The sequence below is a fragment of the Lathamus discolor genome, chromosome Z, assembly GCF_037157495.1.
Source record: "Lathamus discolor isolate bLatDis1 chromosome Z, bLatDis1.hap1, whole genome shotgun sequence".
Lineage (NCBI taxonomy): Eukaryota > Metazoa > Chordata > Aves > Psittaciformes > Psittacidae > Lathamus > Lathamus discolor.
In genome coordinates, this window is record NC_088909.1 from 84,187,375 (window position 1) to 84,203,053 (window position 15,679).

The following is a 15,679-nucleotide window of genomic DNA, read 5'->3' on the forward strand; positions in this document are numbered from 1 at the left end:
TTCACATAATTATTACTGAAAGTATAATAAACATGTCTTCCCTGGTCTATATTAATGAGACCAGAGATACAAGATACTCATGCTCCTAAAATGGATCAAAACCAGAACACCACCACTATCAGCCAAAAGAAAACCACACAAAAATAAGTGCTCCTATTTTAAGCAAAGATGATTTTTGGCTTTGTTGCAGGGTGTTTAGCATAGCTAAACTGAAACTAATTAAAATACATTCACAGGGCTTTGTGATGGCATAGCTGACCAGGAATGGCCAGGAATGATTACTGCCATATCCCACCTAAGAGCCCAAGCAGCACACTGTTATGCTGCACAGCAGACACGCTCAGAACTTAAGGACAGGGCAGCTTTGCTTCTCTCTGCAGCTTTGCTTCTCTCTGCAGCTTTGCTTACCTGACAACAACGGCTTGCACGGGGAGAAAGGAGGCTGGGCTCATCACTCTGCTGTAGCACACATGGAACAGCACCCCAGGAGTTTGACCCCGAAGGTAGGGAGACGCAGGGAAGTGGGGAAACCTGCACAAACATATGCTCCAAGTCATCATTTGGCCCTTTGTTAAGTTTTTAGAGAGCAAAAGCTAGGTTTGAGGGGTTTTTTGCAGGGGGGGGAGAAGTTAAGAGGTATGAAACAGCAAGTGTGTCAGGCACTTTGCTTCATATTTTCTCCAAATAAAATCATATGCGATTTTCTGTTACTTATAATAAAAATAACAAAATAAGCATTTAAAAAAGTGCAGGCAACCTAAGTATCTACCGTACTTATTGATTTGCCCTTGCTGTCACTCAGGGGGAAAAAATGCCAGAGAAGCTGATAATCAACTGGGTGCTAGACAGCCCACCAACAAAATGTGATTAACTCTGTTGGAAGCTTTAGAAGCTGGTGGTCTGATCCATTCCCTGCTTCAAGCACAATCTCAGACATGGTGCAATGTCCTTTGCAGAGTCAGTGCTGAGCAAGGCTTAAGACACACCAGGATTCCCCACTGCTGGCCTTACAGCATCCTTGGTGTAATCTAACTGAGGCCAAATATCCTGGGTGAACGTTATGTATCCACTGGTACTCTGATTCAAGGGCTTCATCCATAGTCATTCTGTAAACACAGCCCAGGAAACAGACCCAGGAATGCTCCCTGACCCATGCATGTGTTGATACAAGTCTCACAGTTTGCTGTGGCACATAGTAGGAAAAAGCCTGATGGTGTTGCCGTATGAAGGAAAAGATACGGTAGCCAGCACTGACAGGCTGTGAAAGTTCAAGGTTTCCTCATATCTTTCCCAGTCCTGGAGTTTGCTCAGATGCTTAAATGTGGGCAGGTATTAAAACACTTTGGATATGAAACAGATTTGAATTCAAGTGCAGGAAGAGGCTTACATACATATGACAAGCTAGGTACAGTGGAGCAGCCAAAACATCCTCCAAGAATGAATGTAAGTATTAGTGGGAGCATCTAATCAATCAAGTTATTACTAAATATGCAATTACTTAAGCAAAAAATTTCAACATAATTTTAAAAGACAATTAAAAATGGTATTGGAAAAATTTTAGATTTTCTAGATGATGTGGGATCTTTGAATTTCAGAGAGGTAACAGTTTCTTCATGCAAAAGAAGAATTAGTCCCTGCTGGCTACTGAATTCAAGTTGGTGCCAATGTCCTGCGTGGGTAATCTGTCTGAAGTAACACCCTTTCTTGATTCTGATTTGCCCTCAGTTGGAGGAAGCTGAGCAAAATTGGTAGATTTTCTTCTTGCCTGTGACTGGCTGTTTGGCTGGGGTTAAAGCTTTATTTTCCCTTCTGCGCATAGGGTTTAAGTTGCTCTAACCTTTGCAATGGAAATGCTGCATGGATGAAGGGCTGGTTTGCACAGTATCATGCAAGATCTAGGTAGGATCCCATTAAGCAGCTGGCAGTGAGCAGTGCAGGTAGTAGTGCAGATAAGGCAAGGCTGGTTACCCTTTAGCAACCTCATTCCCCAACAAAGTCCTGGGTTTTGTTCCAGATGAGCTGTTGGGTGCAGAAGGTACAGTCCTGTGAAGTTCACCACATACACACACATACATTTTGACTTCATTTGCAGCACTGACCCTCTGTTTCTACAGTTTGCAGAGACTGTTATTTTGTTTCAGTGGTTTTAACTGGGCCACTGTTTATTTTCAGTTTCTTGTTGCTTTGATCATGGGTTTCCAGCTCCTCTCAAGTAAGTTGTACCCTCAAAGGTGGATTTTCCCCTTTCCTGTGCTGGGCCAAAGCATCCAAGCAACCTTTGATTTTTATTTTTTATCTTCTTCACTCTCCTTTTTTTTTTCAGCTTTGGCCTTTTTTTGTTTTGTTTTGTTTCTGACTTGCCATATGTGAGATAATTGTGCCCACAGGAATTCCTTTCAGAGTGCCTAAGCACAAAAGAAAAACACCCGGCCAGCTCTTTCTCCAGAGCAGTGCAAACATTTCCTTAAACCTAAGTGTCTCAGGAGGGGCATTGACAGAAGGATCCTTTCACACGGAAAGCCCGCTCTGCACTGAGCTGCCGGTGAACCCTCAGCCTTTTGATGTCACTGATGGAGCAAAAATTTTGCCAATAAAAGCAGTCACGTTCTTTGATTCCAGCTTTGTGACAATGGAAAGGAGGCCAGGGCCAATCGCGCCATGGTGAGGTTTGTTAATGGAAAAGGGCAGTGGGAACCAGTAATTCTCTGACATCTTTGCTTCTTCAACTTCTGTCTCCCTGCATTGCACTTGGTGAATGGAGAACTGCAGGCTTTCCTCTGCAGTGATAGTTTTCCCTTACTAATAAACTCCTCAGTAAGAAGCCCTGGGCTAATACTGGGAACTTGCACAGCTTAGGGAGGGCAAAGCAGATCTAAAAATCACCTATGTGATTTGATGACCGCAAGGAACCATACTAAGAAAATGTTCCTGTACTCTGAACTCATCTTATTAAAGGAACAAATTTGATTTCTACTTTGAGCTCTCTTCCTCTGGGAACTGAACTGCTGACCCCTTGATTTTAATAGACGAGTTATGTCCCTGAACAATGAAACATGAGTTTTAGTCCGATCTTCAGCAGTTTCCAAGAAAATGAGTAGTGCCCTCTCCCAAGCACAGTTGTACATCAGGATGTTCCTGTCCATCACTGCCCTAAGAAGAGATGGGTTGCCAGGTAGCTTATCAAGAGGTCATTTTTGCCAGGTTCAGCGCTGTTGTAGTGTGAGGGAAGGGGCTGTTGAGACTGAATCCGACGTTGTGGGAAAGGCAGCTAGACATTGCCCTTTCTCCCTTCCCTGCTCTGTCACTGCCAGCAAATGCCTGAAACTTGTGCTCCAAAGCAAGTCCATTCCATGGACTACTAACAGTAGCGATGCAGGGGCATCTTCTGTTTCAGCGGCTAAGCCAGCTTTAAAGAAGAGCAAAATCAAATTCAGAAGCAAGATAAGACAGTTTGGCTGACAGGTAAAAAAGAAGGGGGAAATGCCAACTCATTGGGAAAGAAGCTAGTAAGAGGGCTAAGTGTCTTCTTGTTCCACCAAGCAAGTCACAGAAAAAGCTACAGCGCAGAAGCCCTAGCAGCTCCTTCTCTCTCTGCTTTGGGATACGAGGCTCAGCAGCAGGCATTGTCAATGCAGTCGGCAGTCGCACAAGTTGCCCAGTTATTTACAGACCTTTGGTGAGCACCAGCAAGGAGGCAAACATATGAACCACGTCCTGAGCAGTACATTCCTCACTGCACCTCCCAAGGAGGCTATAGCCATAGAGGTAATGATGTTCCTGCATAGAAGACTTCTGCAGCACAGTCTAAGTTACTGTCAAAAAATCTGAAAGAGCACAACTGTGTAGGAGGAGCCCATGCTTTAAGGTGCCTTTTGGACGCTATGTTTCTATTGGGTTTTTTTATAAAAAATTAAAGATTCAATTAGAACTAAACATCTCCAACATTTGCAGCTGTAGAAAACATATCAGAAGTATCCTTGCAAATAGACTGTACAGAAAAGAAAACAATTTATTCCTCTTCATCTGAGAAGGAATAAAACATCTCTCTCGCTGAAATCACAGCACTTCAGATAATTAAATCCTTTAAAAAGTGCATTGAAAACCAATTGCATTGAAATACGATTTATTAATTGGCATGTGTGAGAGGCGAGGGTGCTTAATGTCCTGGGATTTGGAACTTTTATAGCATGGAGTCAGATTAGTATAGATAAGTTTGATATATGTAGCTTTTATTTAGGGGGCGGGCCGGGGGCGGGGAGGCGATAACTGCTAATGTTCCCAATATGTCATTCAATTAATTTATTATAGCTCAAGACCGGAATTTATAGAGTGCTATTAAAATGCCTTGGTTATGTTGGATCTTGATTGCAGCTGGATTTGCCTTCATTTTTATATTATTTTTTATAAGACGAAGAAGAGCGCGGCTGTGCATCCCAGCGCGTGAGCGGGTTTATCAAAGACGAGGCAGCAGCAGCCGGAACAACAGGAAATCGCATGAGAGAGCCCTGCTCCTGGTTGGCAGAAGCACGTTAACCTCTCATTCATGTCACTGGTTTAATACTCCAACTTTGCAGTAAAAGCGTCTTCCCCGAGCCCGGGTTCATAAAAGTGTTAGTGGTCCTTGATGATCCCAGCAGAGGATATTAAGGAAAACACAGCCCTGAATAGGTCACGTTGATTGCAGCAAATACAGAGCAGGAGGGTCAGCACCATTTCCCAGCCCAGAGCCAGTGTTATAGAACTGAGCAGCTATTCATAGCCATTGGACCTTCTCCAAGCCGTGAGTGTAAATTTACTTGTATCATCTTTGCAGAGAGGAACTGTGGTCCCCAGTGCCTCCCGCTTGATTCAGATAGACTGTTTATTTGTTTAGTCCTGTAATGATATTATCCACAGGCCTAGAGCCACACAGGGAGGATTAGGAATTCCTGGAGGAGAAGCCGTATGTTTATTACCATGACAGCCCCGTGTGACACAAGCCAACAGTTACTTGCATTTGTTCTCTGTGAAAACCTGGAGTTTACAGACTAGGGGTGAGGGTGCAGGATCGATCTCGCAAAGGGAAGGCGAAGAGGCTTTTTCAGGGAAAGTGGTCGGATTAGCGTGCTGAAAACTCCTTCCCGGGCTATCTGCAAACAGCTCTATCTCAGGGTGCTTTCAAATGCAAATGACGGGAGGGGGAACATCAGCGATTGAAGTCTTTCTTATAGTGATAACTCTCCCAAACCTGTGTGTTTAGCCTGCCCTTCGAGAGCATTTAATAAGCCATGCAGATGAGATTTTAGCCTTTTCTAATAGAAGCCCTCCGTTTCTTACACAACAAACAACAACAAAAAAAAGACACCGGCCCGGAAAGATCTCGCAGGTATGTGCATAAGCACAGAGAAAAGGAAAGAGGGGCCAAGGGGGAGGGAGAAGGTTTTTTTTCCTTTTACTTGCTTTTCTTCTTTCGGTCTTTTTCCTCCCTCCATTTTATTTCGTATTTTAATAAATATTTAATCATGGAAAGGGAGGGAAAGGCCAAAAGTAACAAAGAACTGTAGATTGTTTAGATTGCTTGCGAACTCTCTCTTTGCAGCTGACCATTGCTACATGTAGGTTAATTTCCACATGGAACTGGAGAAACTCTATCCCCGGTTTGTGAAGTATGGGTCAGCCGAAGCATGTTAATCTGTTTAGCATGTGTGCTTCGCGGAGGTGCCAGACCACCACCGTGCAAGAGCAGAAGCAGCGGCAGCCGAGGTCCTTGGGGGTAGTTAATAAAGACTTTAGGGGAAACAAGTTTAAAAAGGTTTCAGTTCTTGCACCGTGCCAGCTTTGGACATTTCAGGCTTCCAGCCCTGCGGACCAGAAAGCTGAGAAGACTTTGGGCTGTTTATAGCAGCCCCAGGTGGGAGAGCGCCGGTGCCGCAGCCTGCGCTGCCGAGGGCAAAGCGAGGACAGCCTTCGTGCTTCTTCTCCCAGGGGACAGGGGGGCAGCGGCACCAGCCAAGACCCCCCCAACACTCCAGGGGCACCCTGAATCCCCGGTGGCCCAGCACACAGGGGCCGCCTTTGGCCACACCTCCACCGCTTTGGGTAGCCTGCGATTTTTGGGGGGACGTCGATTTTAATCTGCGCCCTTCCCAGTGCAGAGCCTCAAATCCAGCTAGAGGCTCTGGGCGTCGTGCGAACCGCTAAACGAGATGATAGCGAATAAAACTTTATGAGTCATTCCTATAGCCCCACACAATGCAGACTAATCAACGTCTCGTCTTTCTCTCGGAGATGAGCTGCGAGGCATGTGGCGCTCGTGCTGACACTACGCTTCTCTCTCGTCATTTTTTTTCTTTTCTTTTGAAATGCTAGACACTTATTAAAGCGTTTTTAAATAATCAAAATATTTGCTGATGAGTATTTATTTTGACAAGGGGTTTGGTTTGGCTTTCGACTTCCCGTTCAACTATATAGACTGCAGTATTAATTTACTATGAACCCAAATGTGCTTGAGATTATTCTGCCTCGGCTCTGGATTTCACTCATTCGGCAGAAGTTTCTCTGGGAGATGAAAAGTGTAGTCATGAGCACATCTCTTTCCTTTTTCCGGCCTGCTTCGCCATGTGCTCCTCAGAACCAAACGGAGCAGAGCATTGCTCGAGAGGAAAAATGCACCATACACAGATACATCCCCTCGTCGTATTCAGAGAGCAGGGGCATTCATGTAGTCCCCCGGTGTCGCCCATCCGGAGTTTAAAGCACAGCGGCCAAGCGGACGCTGCACGTCGAGGATCAGAAAAGGCCACGAACGGGGCTGCGGGACGCCGGCTCCCGGGAGGCATCCCTTCACTGCCCGGGCACCCTGAGCCCGGCCCGGCGAACCCCGAGCTGGGCGATCCGCGCCCGGTAAGGCTCTGCCTCTCCTCCAGGCCTGGGCGCTCCTTTCTGTATTTTAAAGAGCTGTCGGCGATAGGATCGCTAGGAAGGGGCCAGGAGGAGCCGCGATGTTACTGCAACTGCCTGGGGAAACCTCTGCCCACTTTCCCGCAGCCGGGTGGACAGGCTCCTGGCAGTCCTTCCAGGAACAGGCACATGCCCTATGCTCCTTGTTCCTCCTGCGCTAGCAGGAATCATAGAGTCATAGAATCAGCTAGGTTGGAAAAGGTCTTTAAGATCATCAAATCCAGCCTTTATCCCAGCGGTGCCAAGGCTTTCACTAAACCATGTCACTGAGGGCCTCATCTACAAGCAATGGCAGAGGCCACCCTCATGTGTTTGCCGCTCACCGCCAGGCTGGATCAGCTTCTCTGAATGGTGCCAGCTCCCCCCGAGCGAACGAGCCCCCCAGCACCAAAGGACCTCCGTTCAGCTTTCCTGCCCGCCCGTGACATCTGCAATATGTTACGTTCCCGGCAAAGCTTTTTTTCTCTATAACATTTTGGCCTTTCGTACGGTTGGTTGGTCTGGGAGTTGGTTGGTTGGTTTGATTGATCGTTCGTTTGTTGGTTTGCTTTACAATCTTGCACGTATTTTTTTTTTCGTCAGCGCTCTTTTTTATTGATGATGAAGGAATTGGCCGGAACCTAACCCGCGCGCTGGTTTGTATGCTGGCGCTCCTTGCCACTCACTCTTACCTGAGCTGACTGAAGGTATTTTCCATCATCATGAGAAGGGCGGTGGTTCTTGCCTTAATCTCGCTGCTGAAAGCAGGCTCACACGCCAGTAAAACACAATTTCACGGAACATCGAGCGTCCTTTGGCCAAGATGTGCGGGGAGAAGGTGTCAGACATTCCAGAACAGCATTTCCTTCCCAGTGTACTCTTGCGGGACCAACAAGCACACAGTTATTTGAAGGGATTACTGGAAAAATAAATGTATGTATTAAATAAAAGGGTTTCGGTACCGAACTGCTCCCCACTCTACTTTCCCCGTTGAAACCCCTCACAAAGTGTTATATCCTTGGGGACGGTTGGGTGGGAAGGCATCCCTGGTGTAACACCGACCCTCTGAGTGAGAAGCCCCTTTCCACAGAGGGTGTTAAAAGCTCTGAGGTACCCTTGAAAGCAGGGCTGCCCTTCTCGAGGGGCAGAGGAGATCTCCCCTCAGCCGTGTGTTGCTTCTGCCCCGAGCAGGCCTCTCTGTTCACACAAGCCGGGCACGGCGCACAGGATGTGGGGAGGTCACGGCGACACCCTGTCAGTTCAAGCCATCAAAACCCTCTTTAATGCTCTAATGCCTTTTTTTTCCCTGAAGGATCCAGCCAGAGCTATTCTGTTTGAAGCAGTGCCTGTACAACCTGACCGCAGGCCAAGCTCGAGTCCTGCGAGAGGAAGTTTTGGAGAAATGTGGATATTATTAGCTTGAAATGTGCTCCTGGTCACAATCACGGGGGTCCCTCACCCGGCAGCTCTGCACCCACGCATCTCTGCTTCCTTCGGGGGAAGGCACTATCGCTTCCACTTCGGTCAGTAATGCCAAATCAGGAAAATGAGATGGCGCCTTCATTGGCTCGTGCGTAAACCCGATAGTTGAATGACGCCTGACCCACACACCCGTTAGTTTTGATATCCCGGTCTTTTCGGAGGCCGGAAGCATGGCAGGGTTGCGTGAAGGTAACAGGCTCGCCTTCTAGTGGCTGGGCGGGCTCGGCCGCCTTCAAGCAGCCTGATCCGGCTGCCGGGGGGCTGCGTGGACAGGACAGGTCTTTGTCATGACAACCCGCACGGAGGCCGACAAACACCGGGCGACGAGGGGCTCTTCGTACCGCTTCAGAGCGGGTGCCGAGGCCAGGAGACGCCGCAAAAGCAGAGCGGGGTGGAGGGGCCCGGGTCAGCCAAGCACACTCAGCGCCGAGAACAGCGATTTCGCGGTGGCACAGGGAGGCTCCCTGCGAAGCCAGCGGGAAGCACTGGTGTGTTTCAAGGGCGAGCAGGGGCGCCAGTGCTGCCGGTACAGAGCAGAGGGGAGCTGAGCCCGGCTCCCGTGCGGAAGTGTTGGAGGAAGGGATGCCCGCACCCCTGGCCCGTCGGTGGTAGCGACACTTCCAGTGGAGTACCTACGCGGTCACCGTCTTCCGGGATGCCCCTCTCCCTGCCGAGCAAGGCTGCTTGGAAATCAGTGCCAAGAAAAAAACACCAAACCAATGCAAAAAAACCCTCAAGATCAGGATGTGAAATTAAGCTATGGCAAGAGGCGGGGCAGGCAGGCATCACACACTGCCCGCAGCGCAGGGAGCCCGCGGGTGCACGTACAGGCCTGGGGCAGCTGCAGCCCTCGAAGCAAGACCAGCAGCCGCCGCCCGTGGGCTCCTATCTGCGGACCGGCTCCGGAACTGGCTCTGCTGCCGGGTCCCGCCGTCCTCGGCTACGCCCATCGCCGGCAGACGGCTTCCGTGGGCCTTTCTTTGCTCCCTCGGACGCCGTGGGGCAAGCGTGGGGGAGAGAGGGCACATGTGCGAGCAGGCCCGGGAGCACTTGCCGCGGTTTCTGCGTGTCCCTTAGGCCAAACGGCATTGGAAAATAGAATAGCCAGGGACTATAAATCCCCCCAGCGCGACGCGGAGCAGGCTTCCTGCTTTAGAAGCTCTCCCCGTGTAAAGAGGTATTTGTGCTGCCTCTGAAATAATAAATCCCAAGAGCAGACAATAAAATTTACTATCACAGGAGTAACAGAAGCCTAAAATATTCCTAACATGTTCCTTGAGCAAATAACATAATCCCTGGCACACTGGAACACATGGTTTGCTTCAAACATGTTTCATTTTGTCATCGCATTGAGTGTACAGTATTTCTCTTTGGGTGCAAGAGTGATTGATATCTTTGGAAGAATTGTTTGCAAGAACATGAAAGTTGCCAAAGCAAACACGTTGGAGGGAAGTGTGCAGAAGGGGGAGCAGAAGTATTTGGAGTAGATCTGGGTTTGGGGAGTTCACACAGAGGTGAGACAGCCAGAAGTAGAACAAATAAAAACATTCTGCACACTTCATCTAAATAAATTATATACAGAAATTGCCCTTTTGTAGTCGGCAGCAGCACGGTTACCACGCTTCCCTCATGCCCCTATAGAATGTGGGCTAGAAGCCAGCTTTCTTCAGGTAATGATTTGTAACTTTTGCTCCACTTGAATTAATCTATTAATATTTAGATCTCTCTAATTCTGCTCCATACAAGCTGTCAGCATTGTTAAACAAAATAATCTATTTACCTTCTGTTATACGTGTCCAGCAGTGGCTTGCATGGCTAGATGATGTACGTTGATAGGTTTTTCTTACTCTCCACTGCACTGGCCAAAGGCAAAACTTCACATATTTTGGTCTTAAAAAAAAGATTATATATATATATATATATATAAAATTGAAAAAACTTATTAGCTCGCGCAAACTTTGGGGTATTAATTTAATAACTTCCATTCCTGATGGACAAATATTTATTTTACTTCCCCTTTTATCTCTTTCTGCCATCAACATCTGGGGAAAGCCGTTGCTCTGGCTGGTTGAGATAGCCAGATCACAAGGGAGATGGCAGGGAGTGCGTGTTTTCAGACACGTATTTCCGAAGCAAAGGCCCCCCTAGCCAGATCTCCGACCTTCCGAAATCCCCCCTAGTAAAGACCCTGACCCTCCGCGCCCCATTTTTACCGAGGCAGCTGTCCCCGGGCCCCTCGGCCGACACCCAGCAGGGGTGGGAGGTGTGGGGCCTCCTGCATCAGCCCAGTCACTTTCTGGACTGCTTTTACCCAGAGCACCCTAGGGCTGCGTGGCGGGGGAGGAAGGGAAAAGAAAAGCTCCGTACATCCCGGAGAGTTCCCGGTTCCCGCAGAGGATGTCTGACCCTGCGCACCTCCCCTCGCAAGATTTTCTCAGAAGGGTGGATTTCAGAGAGGCTTAACCTATCTTCTCCTCCTGCCATCAGACTCTCCAGCCCCCAAAGCATCCAACCCGTCACCCCTTGCCTTCCTGCCCAGGCAGGAAGCAGTGGCACGAGTGCACAAGGGACCCCCGGGGCAAGGGCACGGCCAGGACTCGCAGAAGTAGAGGAGGGGGTCGGTACCGCGGCACAGGTTTCAGCTAAACCCCTCAAGCAGGAGCTCTGACCCCTGTGTTCGTGCTACTTGCAGGAATTCTCCATTTGGATTTAAAAAATTAAATAAAAAATAAAAATAAATCCCAGTGCTAACAAGGAAATTTGCTGTATAACGCCCACGAGGAAAACAATGTGAAACATGTAAAATGTAGACAAACAGCTCAGCCACCTGCTGATTCCTACCGACTACCCGGCACACAGCTGCAGCTGTCCTTGGATCTGGACGGGGAACATCCTCAGCCCTCATCTACTTATTTTCCATCAGAGAGCGGTCACCACCTTCGGGGCTTCCCCTGGAGCTCCAGAAATGCAGATACTGGTCCTGGGAAGATCCTACACTCTCTAAAATAAAGAAAACTCTAAAACTGAATAAAACTCATAGAACTTTCATCTACCCCTCACGCTGTTCTTTGATCCTTGCAGGCCTGGGATACTGTCCTGACTGTTTTTTCGGGCACCTCCGGAGTTGTGTGTTCGAGTGAAGGGCCCCAGAAGTTTATCCGTGCTGGAACTGTGAGGGCAGGGGCACAGCTCATGAGCAGGGACAAGAGACAAGGTGGGCCTTGGGAGTGTCCCTCTCCCCGCGGACCCCAGCTGAGAGGGGATGAAACCCTCTGAGAGCGTCGAATGGAGGGATGCTCTACCTGCAACCGAGCAGATCTGTCCTCTGAGTTGGCCTCGCTTTCTAAGGAAAAAAAAAAAAAAAGAAAAAGAAGAATAATAAAAAAAAATTTAAAAAGAAAGTAGATTTTACGTCCCTTAGGGAAATATTTAATTGGTTTTGTCCTTTGGACTCATCCTGTTGAATTAACTGGGATTAGACCCATAGAAACTTACAAGGTGAGCAGCACCCCTCCTGGCAGAGGGCAGAGGACACTGCTGGAACGCATCAGACCCGGGACACGAAGAAGGTCACCCCATTGCCCAACCTGCCTGATCACCGACCCTCGGGGACGGTCCTTCCCCGCCGGCCACGCCGCCCGATTGCTGGGGCAGGGCGGAGCACTCCGACCAGACCCTCCAGATACTTTCCCATTCCCCTCCCAGCAGAGGGACTCTGGAGAAAGTGACGCTGGAAGAGACGGGAAGATGCCACTTGTTTTTCCGTGCTTGCCACGGCCGTAACTCTTTCTCCCACGAGATCCCACACGCCAGCGGCTCAAAGAAGCCTCTCGTGGGGGAAGGCAGGGGGAACGGAATGCAGACGCTTATCCTTGGCAGATACAACTGTTTCTCCCGACGAGACCCACCGGATCCTTCTTAAAAAAAAAAAAAAAAACAAAATAGTAAAATAAAGTCTGACCCCAACTTTACAGCCCTCTGCTGACACGTGGTGCGCTGCAATCCCCAAAAACCACGGGGTGAAGTCCGCACCGCCAGCTCTCCTTGTACGACACCGTGCAAGGGCACAGACGAGGCACCAGCCCCCTCCCCGTGCCCTTGTTTGCTGTCACAAGAGGGGTGCCCCCCTCCAGCTGAGCGCTGTCTTCGACACCGGCTGTCGTGGGCTCGTCTCTTGCTCAAGAGTGCGAGCACTTTTCAGACCCTTTTGGTCAAATCTACCCTGTACATTAAAGCATCTGAGTGTAGAGGCTGGTGTTGATGAAAAGAGCTTCTTCTTCCAACTGTCCTCTTCAGCACCCATCTTTCATTCCCGTTTATGAGGACAAAAATCCCTCTGCAGTGCGGGGCAGAAGCTGCGCCGCAGGTTTATGAGGTGCTCAGGTTATCTTAGCGCCCTGCCGGGGCTGTTCCCTTCCCCGGGAGTGGGGTGTGCCTCTCGGACCGCGGCTCTGAACTGCTCTCGGGGGGATACAAACGTGTGTCTACTTATTTGGGTGCTCGGGGTGCTCCCAGCTCCGAGCTGGAGGCCCAGGGCACCCCAGGGGGAGATTTCCAGCCTCCCTTCCTTCACCCCAGTTGGATACTGCCGCTCCTGGCCCCCCCGCGGCCGGTGTTTTGGGGGCAGGAGTCGCCCCCCTCAGATGACCTTCCGCTGCCGGCCCTTCGCCCGTTTTTTACCCCGCCGGTGCTTTCCGACCCCGCCTCAGCAGGGAGGGCAGCGGGGCATGGTGGCAGGTAGCATAGGCCTGCGAGCTGCAAAGCCGGGGCCGAGCCTAACTTAGCGCTTGGGGAGGGAGTCTTCGGCCTAGCGCCATTTTTCTAGCTCCGTTTTTATAGCTGCTTTATCTCTTTCCCTCCTTTCTCCACCCCCCCACCCCCCCACCCCCTTTTTTTTTTGTTTGTTTTCGAGATGGGGGCGGGGTGGTAGTGGGGGGAAGTAATTCTGCTGAACAGAAAAGCCAGGCCCGGGCAGAAGTTTCTTTTGACTGCTCAGGGTGATCTATCTATCCAGGCCCTCTAATTAGAGGGGGATCCAGGGTGGCATTGGTTTCCAAACATTTTAATCGAGCTTTAAGCAGAGCTCTTTTCAATGGCAGGAGATAAATGTAGCAACTGTTACCGTCCCCGTGAATGGCCACCTCCCATGGCGGGCATTCAGCCTTCCTTTCACAAGCCCTAAGCAGTTTAGTCTATGGACCCAGCAACACTCCACATATCTTCTAATTAGTCTAATTAGAAAGGTGGATTGATAGATGCAAGGAAGACACAGTTAAGTTAGGAAGATGCTCAATGCTGCCAATCTGCGCCAGGGAGCAACTTGGTCTCTGTGGGAACAAAAAGGAATAAAATAAAAGGAAAAAAAAATAGAGAGAGAGAGAAAAGAAGAAAAAAGAAAAAGGAAGGAAGGAAGGAAGGAAGGAGGGAAGGAAGGAAGGAGAGGAACGAGAGAAAGAAAGAGAGAAAGAAAGAGAGAAAGAAAGAAAGAAAGAAAGAGAGAAAGAAAGAAAGAAAGAGAGAAAGAAAGAAAGAAAGAAAGAGAAAGAAAGAAAGAGAGAAAGAAAGAGAGAAAGAAAGAAAGAAAGAAAGAAAGAAAGAAAGAAAGAAAGAAAGAAAGAAAGAAAGAAAGAAAGAAAGAAAGAAAGAAAGAAAGAAAGAAAGAAAGAAAGAAAGAAAGAAAGAAAGAAAGAAAGAAAGAAAGAAAGAAAGAAAGAAAAAAAAAAAGAGATAAAGAAAGAAAGAAAGAGAAGGAGAATCCCGGAGCCTGACACTAAGGACAAGTCCTGAGGAATCTGACTGGCAGGATCTGCTGTTTCTTAATTGAGGGGGACACATAACTGAAGTGCCTTTCCCGGCCGGGTTTGGCTGTTTGCCTTCCCGGGCTGGAAGCTCTCCCTGCTCGTGCCCCACTCCGGCCCCTCCAGATAGACCCTGAAGCACGGGGCCCCGCGATAGCACACGCGTGGAGGGGAAGGAAGAGCAGAGGGAAGGCACCAAGAAGCCCTCTGCTTCCTCGGTCCCCACCTCTGCCCTTCACCTCCCAGAAGGTCACCGTCGAAAGAGGAGCCGGGTCACGGGGAGACCCCGTCAAGGCTGCGTTTGTACAAGGGTGCGTGATAGGAGTCTGGTCGGGGTTCAGGGAGGCAGGTGGGGGGCTGGAGAGGGTCTCCGCCCCACATTCCAGCCCACCACAGGCTCCTCGCAGGGAGGATGGTGCGGAGGGAAGCAGCGCGGGTGGCTTGAGGAAGGCTGAACCTTTAACTGGGCGATAAATCAGGGAGAGGAGCACGGCGCAGTGGGCGCAGGTGTCAAAACAGAGGAAAAGTGGGGGTCGGCAGGCACGGCACGGCAGGCAGGGCGCCCTCGCCCTCTCCCCCGCTAATCTCACCCTGGTAAATCTCCTGCCAGCCGAGGCGGGGGGGCAGGTTCAGGCAAGGCCGAGAGATCGCAGGTCCTTCCGGGCCACAGGGAGGAACAGGGCCTCCCACGGAGGGCATTCAGCCTTCCTTTCACAAGCCCGTGGGGTCCTTTCCTCGCCACGGCCCGGGGGATCCTGCCCACCGGTGGGCTTTCCCCTTCGCTTTTTTTCAGACAGGCCGGCAAAAAAAAGCCCACAGGAGGAGCATGGCTGGGGTAAAGGCCCCCACCACTCATTTTGGCACCCTGCGGCGACTGAGACCCACTTCTCCCTCCCGCTCTCCTTGCTCCTTGCCCCCCTACCTGCCTTTCCCCGCGCTTGCTCTCTCTCGCGCAGATTGGGATTATGGACCAAATTCTGAGCTATTTCAAAGTCAATACTTCGCTCGGGAAAAGCGAGGGGTAGTGGCTGGAATTAAGACCCAGCCTGTCAAAGTCCCTAATCAAACTGCTGGCGAAAAGGGATTCGTAGACAAAAGGAAACAATAGAAGTCCCGTTAGATCATTTTTCTGGACATTGTTTATGGTCTGGAAGGGATCAATCGTTTCAAAATGTTACCCGTAAAAATGATCCTGTGTGGAATGTAGCTAATCCTTTTAGGTTCCTGTCAACTCTTTCCACTCAAGGAATCCGATTTTTCAAATCAAAGGGGCAGAACTCAGTTTTCGAGGGATTTATAGCGCTGGCACCGGGCTCCCCGCACGCCTCCCCTCCCCGCAGCGCCCCACAAAAGCCCCGCGTGGGTGCCGAAGGCAGGACGCGGCTGGGCCCTGGGCTGTCCGGGGCGGGGAGGGCTTTCAACCCCGGCCGCCCCCTCAAAGGCAGCTACTGTCCGCTCTGCCGGCCGGCCGCCGCCTACCC